Source organism: Zea mays, chromosome 1 (assembly GCF_902167145.1).
Source record: "Zea mays cultivar B73 chromosome 1, Zm-B73-REFERENCE-NAM-5.0, whole genome shotgun sequence".
Lineage (NCBI taxonomy): Eukaryota > Viridiplantae > Streptophyta > Magnoliopsida > Poales > Poaceae > Zea > Zea mays.
In genome coordinates this window covers 167,069,343-167,076,698 of record NC_050096.1, presented here as the reverse complement: position 1 = coordinate 167,076,698, position 7,356 = coordinate 167,069,343, and the positions used below count along the sequence as shown (strand labels likewise).

The following is a 7,356-nucleotide window of genomic DNA, read 5'->3' as shown; positions in this document are numbered from 1 at the left end:
TTATTCAAAGCACTAGCCACTCTTTTTCTTTTTTGCCCTTCGACACCCTTGTCTAGTCGCTCATAGTAAGGATATTCAAAGCCTATAGCATCCATCACTCGGTTTAGCCTTCGTTTCGGACGGGTGCCGAAGACCGCTGTCATCAATTGATCTTCTTTTTTAGAATAATTTCCAAGAATTTCGTTGCACATTACTTCGATTGTATCCAGCCATTCTTGGCAGGGTACTTTGAAATGTTTCTTGAACTTGTAGTGGTAAGACAACCGAATAAGCTCCCCTTTCTTCTTTTCCCCCTCTAGTTTCGGCATTTCCCACTCCTTCAAAGTCGGAAATACTCTGAAGGCCAAAAATTTCTGCACTAAGTCTCTAGTGCCAATATGATCTGCAATTACTCGAAATTCAGCCAAGGCAATCTGGCTCGGGCTCCCCCGTAACATGTTGCACGGGGGTCTTGTTTCTCCGAAGGTCAGTTCTAACGGACTCTGGACCAATTTATCTTCATCTTCGTCAACTTTGACATAAAACCATTCAGATTTCCATCCTGCTGGCCATTTGCTTCGGTAACTAATCACTGGGAACTTTGTAGTTTTGCGGTAAGCAAAGTTGTAGCAGCCAAAATTTTCATGCAAACCATCCCCCCTAGCCTTGGTTTGGTAGTGCAGTTCGTGTACTCGGCAGAAACCTTCGGTGAATGGTTCCACCCCCTGGCTTCGGAGGGCCCAGATATAAACACTCAGCCTAACGATAGCGTTAGGCGTCAGTTGATGAAGGTAGATCCCATATTTCTTCAACACATTAGCAATCATCTTGTTCAGAGGGAATCTTAAACCAGCTTTAAAAAGACTTTTGAAAACCACCACTTCATTTTTTTCCCGGCTTCGGGATAGTTTCTTCTCCACCAAAATGAATCAATTCCTTCTTTGCTTCACTAAGATAGCCCAACTTCACCATCTTAGGAAAATCAGCTTCGGAGATGGTGGACTTTCCGAAGTCCAGGTGGCTAGGCTTGCTCGGCACTGCACTGCTGTAATCATCTTCGGAATCAGTTTCTTCAACAGCAGCACGTTCTGCTTCGGCAGCAGGGATGTCCTCCGGTGTTACCAACCCAGAGCGCTTCATTGCTTCCGAAATAGGAACAGTCTCAGTAGCTTCGGTCTCATCTCCCTCACGATCGACCCGAGCAGTAGAACAAACTCTAGCCATTTGATTATGACTTACTTGAAATTTTTGGTGTTGACTTTTATTTTTTTTCTGAAGCTCTTAATGTTGTGCCGAAGCAGATTCACAAGCGAATTTTCGTCTGAGCACGATGATTAAGCTTCGGCTATGACTAAAAATTTGGCAGCAAAACAGTGCAATAGCAATGAATGTCGTGGTAACTTCGCACCTACCCGTCTGTTTATATAGTGTCGCAGGTGGGAAGGTGAATCGACAAGGTCTCCAGCACCGAAAAAACAGTCACCCGCACTCACTGAACGGTGGGCCACAGGGTCCGAGAAGGTGAATCGCTGGCGCGCGCGTAATTGGTGCAAGATGGGGCGCGCGCGACGATTATTTTAATAGTTTCTCGCCAACGAGCTCAGGGAAGGTGTTTTTTGGATCTTCAGCGTCCCGAAGCCTAGAAGACTTTTTCACGGATCAAGCTCGTTACAAAAACGATCTAGCACCGCGAAAGGACTACTGTTGGGGGTATGCTTCGTAGCCGAAGATCCTAAAAAGAACACCTTCGAAAGATCTTCTCAGAAGCAAGCGCCGAAGCTATTATCTATAAAGCTTCGGCACAAAGACAAATCTCAAGATGAAGGGTCGAACCGACTTAAAGATGAATTGACTTAAAAAACCATGATATTTTGTGTCATTATTGTGGTCGATTGTAAAGGACATAAATGTAATTTTACGCAGGTTGCATCTTGTGCCTATAAATAGGTGAACAGTACCCCGGCACTGTTCACGCGATCTCGTAATCACTGGCACGTTGTGTTTGAATCATTACTTCCCGTCAAGGCGAAGGTATAAATATGCCCAAATAACATGTTTTAATATTTGTATACTCATATAATAAAACATGTGAATACATTTTATACTTTATATTTCATTTCTCAGTTGTTTTACAAATATGATCACGAAGGTAAAATCTTCGTGATATTTTTATTCATGCCCTTCGTCCGAAGCTCATTAAATCCTTCGGGAGATAGTGCTTCAGCGGACGAAAGACATTTACACTTAACATCTTTGTGTTGCCTTGTTCTTAATTCATAGCATTTGAGAACAAGTCCCCAACACCCCCAACAGCTTCCAAGGTAACAATTAGTGTCATGAGCTAGAGATATTGGTCTAGAATAATATATCAGCACTTGTGTAAGCATGTTTTCTAAAAAAACTGCGAGGAATAAATTTCTTAAGCGATGCACAAAAGGTCTGAACTACTAAATCATTGAATTTTGTTTCATGTGCAAATTGAAGGCATATGTAGAGAGCAAAGTAAGATAGTGTTTGGTTTGCTTTCATGTAATGTAATCCATTTATGGCATTAAGTGTTTTTGTTACATCGCATTTGTTTCCACAATTAGATCCTGTATAGTCAGATACAGTGGTACACAAAAGGTATACCCCTCCCATCCTTCTGTAATTGGATGACAAACATTGTCTCTATCTTTGACTCATGAGACGCGACTCGTTTCCTTCTTTGCTCAACGAGGACGCTGATGGCAACACTCTATTGTCGCGTTCATCCACATTACCATTAATTAGCACTAATTTCTAATTAATTATATTGTTCTTTGTGTTACGGTTATCACTAGTGGAGAATGGACTGTCAGTACCTTCTCAACAGTTTCTCCCAATATGTCTTATTTAATTTTGGGCCGTCGGATTTAGACCAACAAATAGACCATTATTTATATGCACCCTAATACTTATCATACAACAATCACCTAGCTCAGCATCATCTTCCTCTCATGCTATACTAGTTGAGTGCACGTGCGTTGCAACGGAGACCTATAATACCATTATAATTATGTACAAATAGGTTTATGTCCGTGTGATGCTACGAGGAAACATATGGAATCGTTATCTATGTGGTACCGCAAATCAAACAAAGCATAAAATTTATACACATGACACGACACCGTAAATCAAACAACATATCATAACACGAGACTTCTCAACCTAAATTAGATATATATAAATTTTACATGATCTTAAACAACACAGTGTTTCAATCCACTCATATTATAACCACTACAAGAATTAAAAATAACCACAACAACTTTCATCAAAAGATAGATACAAGTAGACTTGCCGGTGGGTACCCAACACTCGTATCATAACCACTACATCTGAGTAGAATATGGAATACAAAAGATTACACATTCATATTTAAAATAGACGTAAATATGGGATACAAATATATGATAATACATCCATTCAATTATTTTTTATGCACCACGATATATATTTTCTATTGATGTGGCCATTTACTTGACCAATATCGTATTGACAGGTCACATATATGCTTGTTTGCTTTACCACCGCAATTAACAATAGTCATCTAAACATGTCACGTAAAAATAATAAGCTCTAGCTAGATAGTATAAATTTGGTAAGAAAAGGACGTAAATGAAGCTCAAATCAAACATCATGATAGCATGCACCAGGATTTTTTTTCTCAGAGAGAAGAATCCTTACTAAAAAAAGAGAGAGAACAGAACACACATGGAGACATATGCATCACCCTCACCAAATTAGTGCGTCAGAAAATAAAATTATTAGTATGGGGCCAGTGTGATTTTTCATAGTGATAAATGATTGCTCTTAATTGGTGCCTCTCAGTCCAGAAATGACAGATGGTAAAAAACACACTATGAAAGAACCTAATATTTGTGGTAGATGAGCAGTTGTTTTATGTTTCTCGATCAGAAGGATTTACAATTTTCTAGTGCTTGAGATGGTAACATCCACTAATAATGCATCATCTTACAATGTAATTGGACGACAACAAAATAATTCATAACTACCAATGTTTGACACACCTTGTAAGCACGACAGTTGGGTTGCATTGCTCAACAAAAAATAAATGATCACCTATCACCGTTCTATTTTCAATTTATACAACAGATCTACATCATTGGAAAAAAATAAAGGCACAATGCTTTTACATATATGGAAAACAGATGGTTGACAATTGATACTTGCATTCGTTTTTCGTATGCCAACACCATGAACCCAAGCTGGAACACATGAAGGTGAGTTGGGAGCCACAATGTTGCCTTACCCGCCTTGGCCTGCCGCTCTCCCCTTTGTGCCCTTACCACCAAGCCGCTACTGATCCCAGTTAATACAATGTATAAAAATAAAATGGAGGTTAGAGCATATATCTTGAAATTAATAGGAATTGTAAAACAATAACCATAGTTGGATAATTCATAACATCGGAAAAGGTGTCCAAACCACATATATTCAGAAGCAAGTGATTGTTCCAAGCAAGGTCTTGAGTGCAAATTAGAAGCAAGATTAAGGGTAGTAGTATCTCTGTGGACCGGCTATTACTTACTTGCTGGGGAAATTCTTCGTCCTCTGACTCCAAGTTGATCAAAACCTTTGCTGCTCAATGTAGAGGCGCTGGATCTCTCTCAGCCTGTACGGACAAGATTTATATACCATAACGGATATGCACATCGTGTCAAAGTATCCAGAGCCACAAGCTAAATGACAGACATATCCTGCATCAATCAGCGCCAGCATGGCCCAACACGTGTTCACTACATGAGCTTTGTTGCCTTTGAGATTGCGCGCGTCAAGAGATGGTTAATGCACAGTTCTTTTCAATTCCAAGTCTATATGCATATAGGAATCAACACCGCACCACTGTCTTGCTCAATGGAAAGTTTGCATTTTATCTGCTACTTACTTGTACCAAAATCTTTAGACAAAATAATGCACTCTAAATAGACAAGTTTTATCTTCAGTATAGCACATAGATGATGAAAATTGGAATAAACGTAGCGTGGCAACTGGCAAACAACATTGCCAGTATATCCATAGAACTATTAAGTGATGTTATTTTGAAGAAACTGGCCGAAGTGAATTTACCTGGTCTTGAGATGATAAATAGCTTTCTCCCCAACCACCGGAAGGAAGCTATTTTTATAACAGAAAGTCGCATGCCTTTTTGATTGCAGGATTGTTCTCAAATGTTCTACCGGCAGCAATTAGTCCCTTCACACCATATAGTGCAAGGGGGGGGAGGGGGAGGGTGTTATAAATTAAGCTGCCTAAATAATATATCCAAATGATTACAAGTAATAATAATACAGAATGGACTATAGGAGAGCAGTTAAAATCAAAATGCAGTGCTACCTCAGATGTGGACGGGAGAACTTCACTCACTAACGGCACTTGCCATAAACAGGTATGAACTCCACGCTCCGATGTGGAGTATAAATCAGATGTGGAGTATAAATCAGTCAACAGATGTGGACGGGAGAGCAGTTAAAATAACAGCGTGTTCTTTTTCTTTCAGTTATTTTTAGCCTCCTCTTTTGCTCATGTTGCTCCGTATAGATCTTTAGGCATTATATAATTGTGGTCCCCAAAAAACATAATTTTCTTAATTGTTTTTTGTTTCAGATATGTTTTGTGGTCCCAAAAAAACTTATTGACTGATTTATATACAGAATCAGCTGCAAGGAAAAACATCAATTACAGAAGCAGCCACAAGGAAATGCGAAGGTTTTAGAGGAGGAAAGGAATAATATTTCCAGTCTCCAGGCAAAAAATGACTGAAGTCAGTCCATCTTTTCAAGCACTACATTACATTTTATAGCCTATAGAGTAAATGTGATCTGAAATTATTTTGTCCTTACTCTTCTATTTGTATGCTTATTCTGTATTTGTCATTTTTTCCAGTTATGATGCACACTGTTTCTAGCTGGGGATCCTAAGACCGACAAGCAAATCCGTAGAGCAACAAAGCGTGTTCATTTGTCTGTTGCTGAAAGGCTGCTTAAAGGTTCATGCTGTTCCGATTTGATTTATTATTTAACTCTTGGGTTCATTTTATGATATTTTTGTGAAAGCATGGTGTTCCCTGTTCCTGCAGAATTTGCTTGTTCGATATGTCGGGCGGTGATTAAAGAACCACTTACGACTCCATGTGCCCACAACTTTTGCAAGACTTGTTTGCTTGGGGCATATGATAGCCAGTCTTCTGTAAGGGAAAGAAGCTGTGGTGGTCGGACTCTAAGGGCACAGAAGATTGTGAAGACGTGCCCTTCCTGCCCAACTGACATCTGTGACTTCTTAGAGAATCCCCAGGTGTGTTGAAGTACTGAGTTTGTTGAAGCATATATATACTTTAGAGTGTGGAGTTGGTCACATGATATGCTTTTGTTTCAGATCAACCGAGAAATGGAGTTGATTGAGACTTTGCAACACAAGGCTGTTGAAGAAGCCAAGATGGCTTCAGATGATGCTGAGGAATGTGGTGATGGTGATTTGGAGGAAAATGATGGTGATTTGGTGAAGGGAGGTAGTGGTTTGAATGAGGGAGAGCAAGACAGTGCAGACGCTGATGCTTGTAACTGGTTTGAACGAGGGCTCGATCGGAGCAGGAAGATTGTGGTTGAAATCAAGGAGGAAGGAAAAGATGATAAAAGGTCAAAGATGGGCGTCACTGAAGTGTTGTAATAGTCTGTTGATGAAGATGCCCGCAAGGTTGATGCTGAGGCTGGCACCAACGGTGGCAAGAGGATGAAGAGCAGTAATATCGTGGAAGAGGTTCTTGTGTGCTCGTGCGTGTGCGTACTGATATCGCCAATTTTAGGTGGTTCAGAAAGTAGGAATGTTTTTATCTCTCGTGGCACATACCACTTTTGTTTGAATATATTTGACTGCTATTTTGGGTTTATGATTTTGCTCCATTTAGAAGATAAGCCTGCCTTATGTCTGTAGTGCGAATGCCATATTTACCTCTGTAATTTTAGCTGAGGTGGATCCCTTTCTATATTTTTCTCTGCTTTGTTTCCTTGAATGTGTGGATCTCTTTCCTTTCCAACTTTCTCCATTGATGGAAGGTAGAAATCGGCAGTGTCCTCACCGGCTATAATTGTAGCCACACCCTCAGTTTCTATCTGCTCTCTTTTTTCGCGCCTCCAGAGTGTATGTGTGGGTTCTCTTCTTCCTCACGCCAACACCAACGCCGGCCAGTTTTCGCCAACAGCAGCGGCACCTTCTTCCTCACGCCAACACCAACGCCGGCCAGTTTCCGGCAACAGCAGCGACACCGCAGGTTTGTTTTTCCTTCTTACTCGTGTCAGTGATCCTCGCAGGTTGGAAATCTATTGACGCTGTAAGATT

The 7,356-nt window shown here is 40.4% G+C and overlaps 1 long non-coding RNA gene across 1 annotated transcript; it reads left to right on the top strand.

Moving 5' to 3' along the window:
* The first annotated feature begins 5,756 nt into the window (after nucleotides 1-5,756).
* Nucleotides 5,757-6,972, top strand: LOC103640500 (uncharacterized). The gene is made up of 3 exons (XR_559667.3): nucleotides 5,757-6,010; nucleotides 6,101-6,315; nucleotides 6,397-6,972. It is a non-coding gene; the product is annotated as an uncharacterized lncRNA (long non-coding RNA).
* The last annotated feature ends 384 nt before the right edge of the window (nucleotides 6,973-7,356 follow it).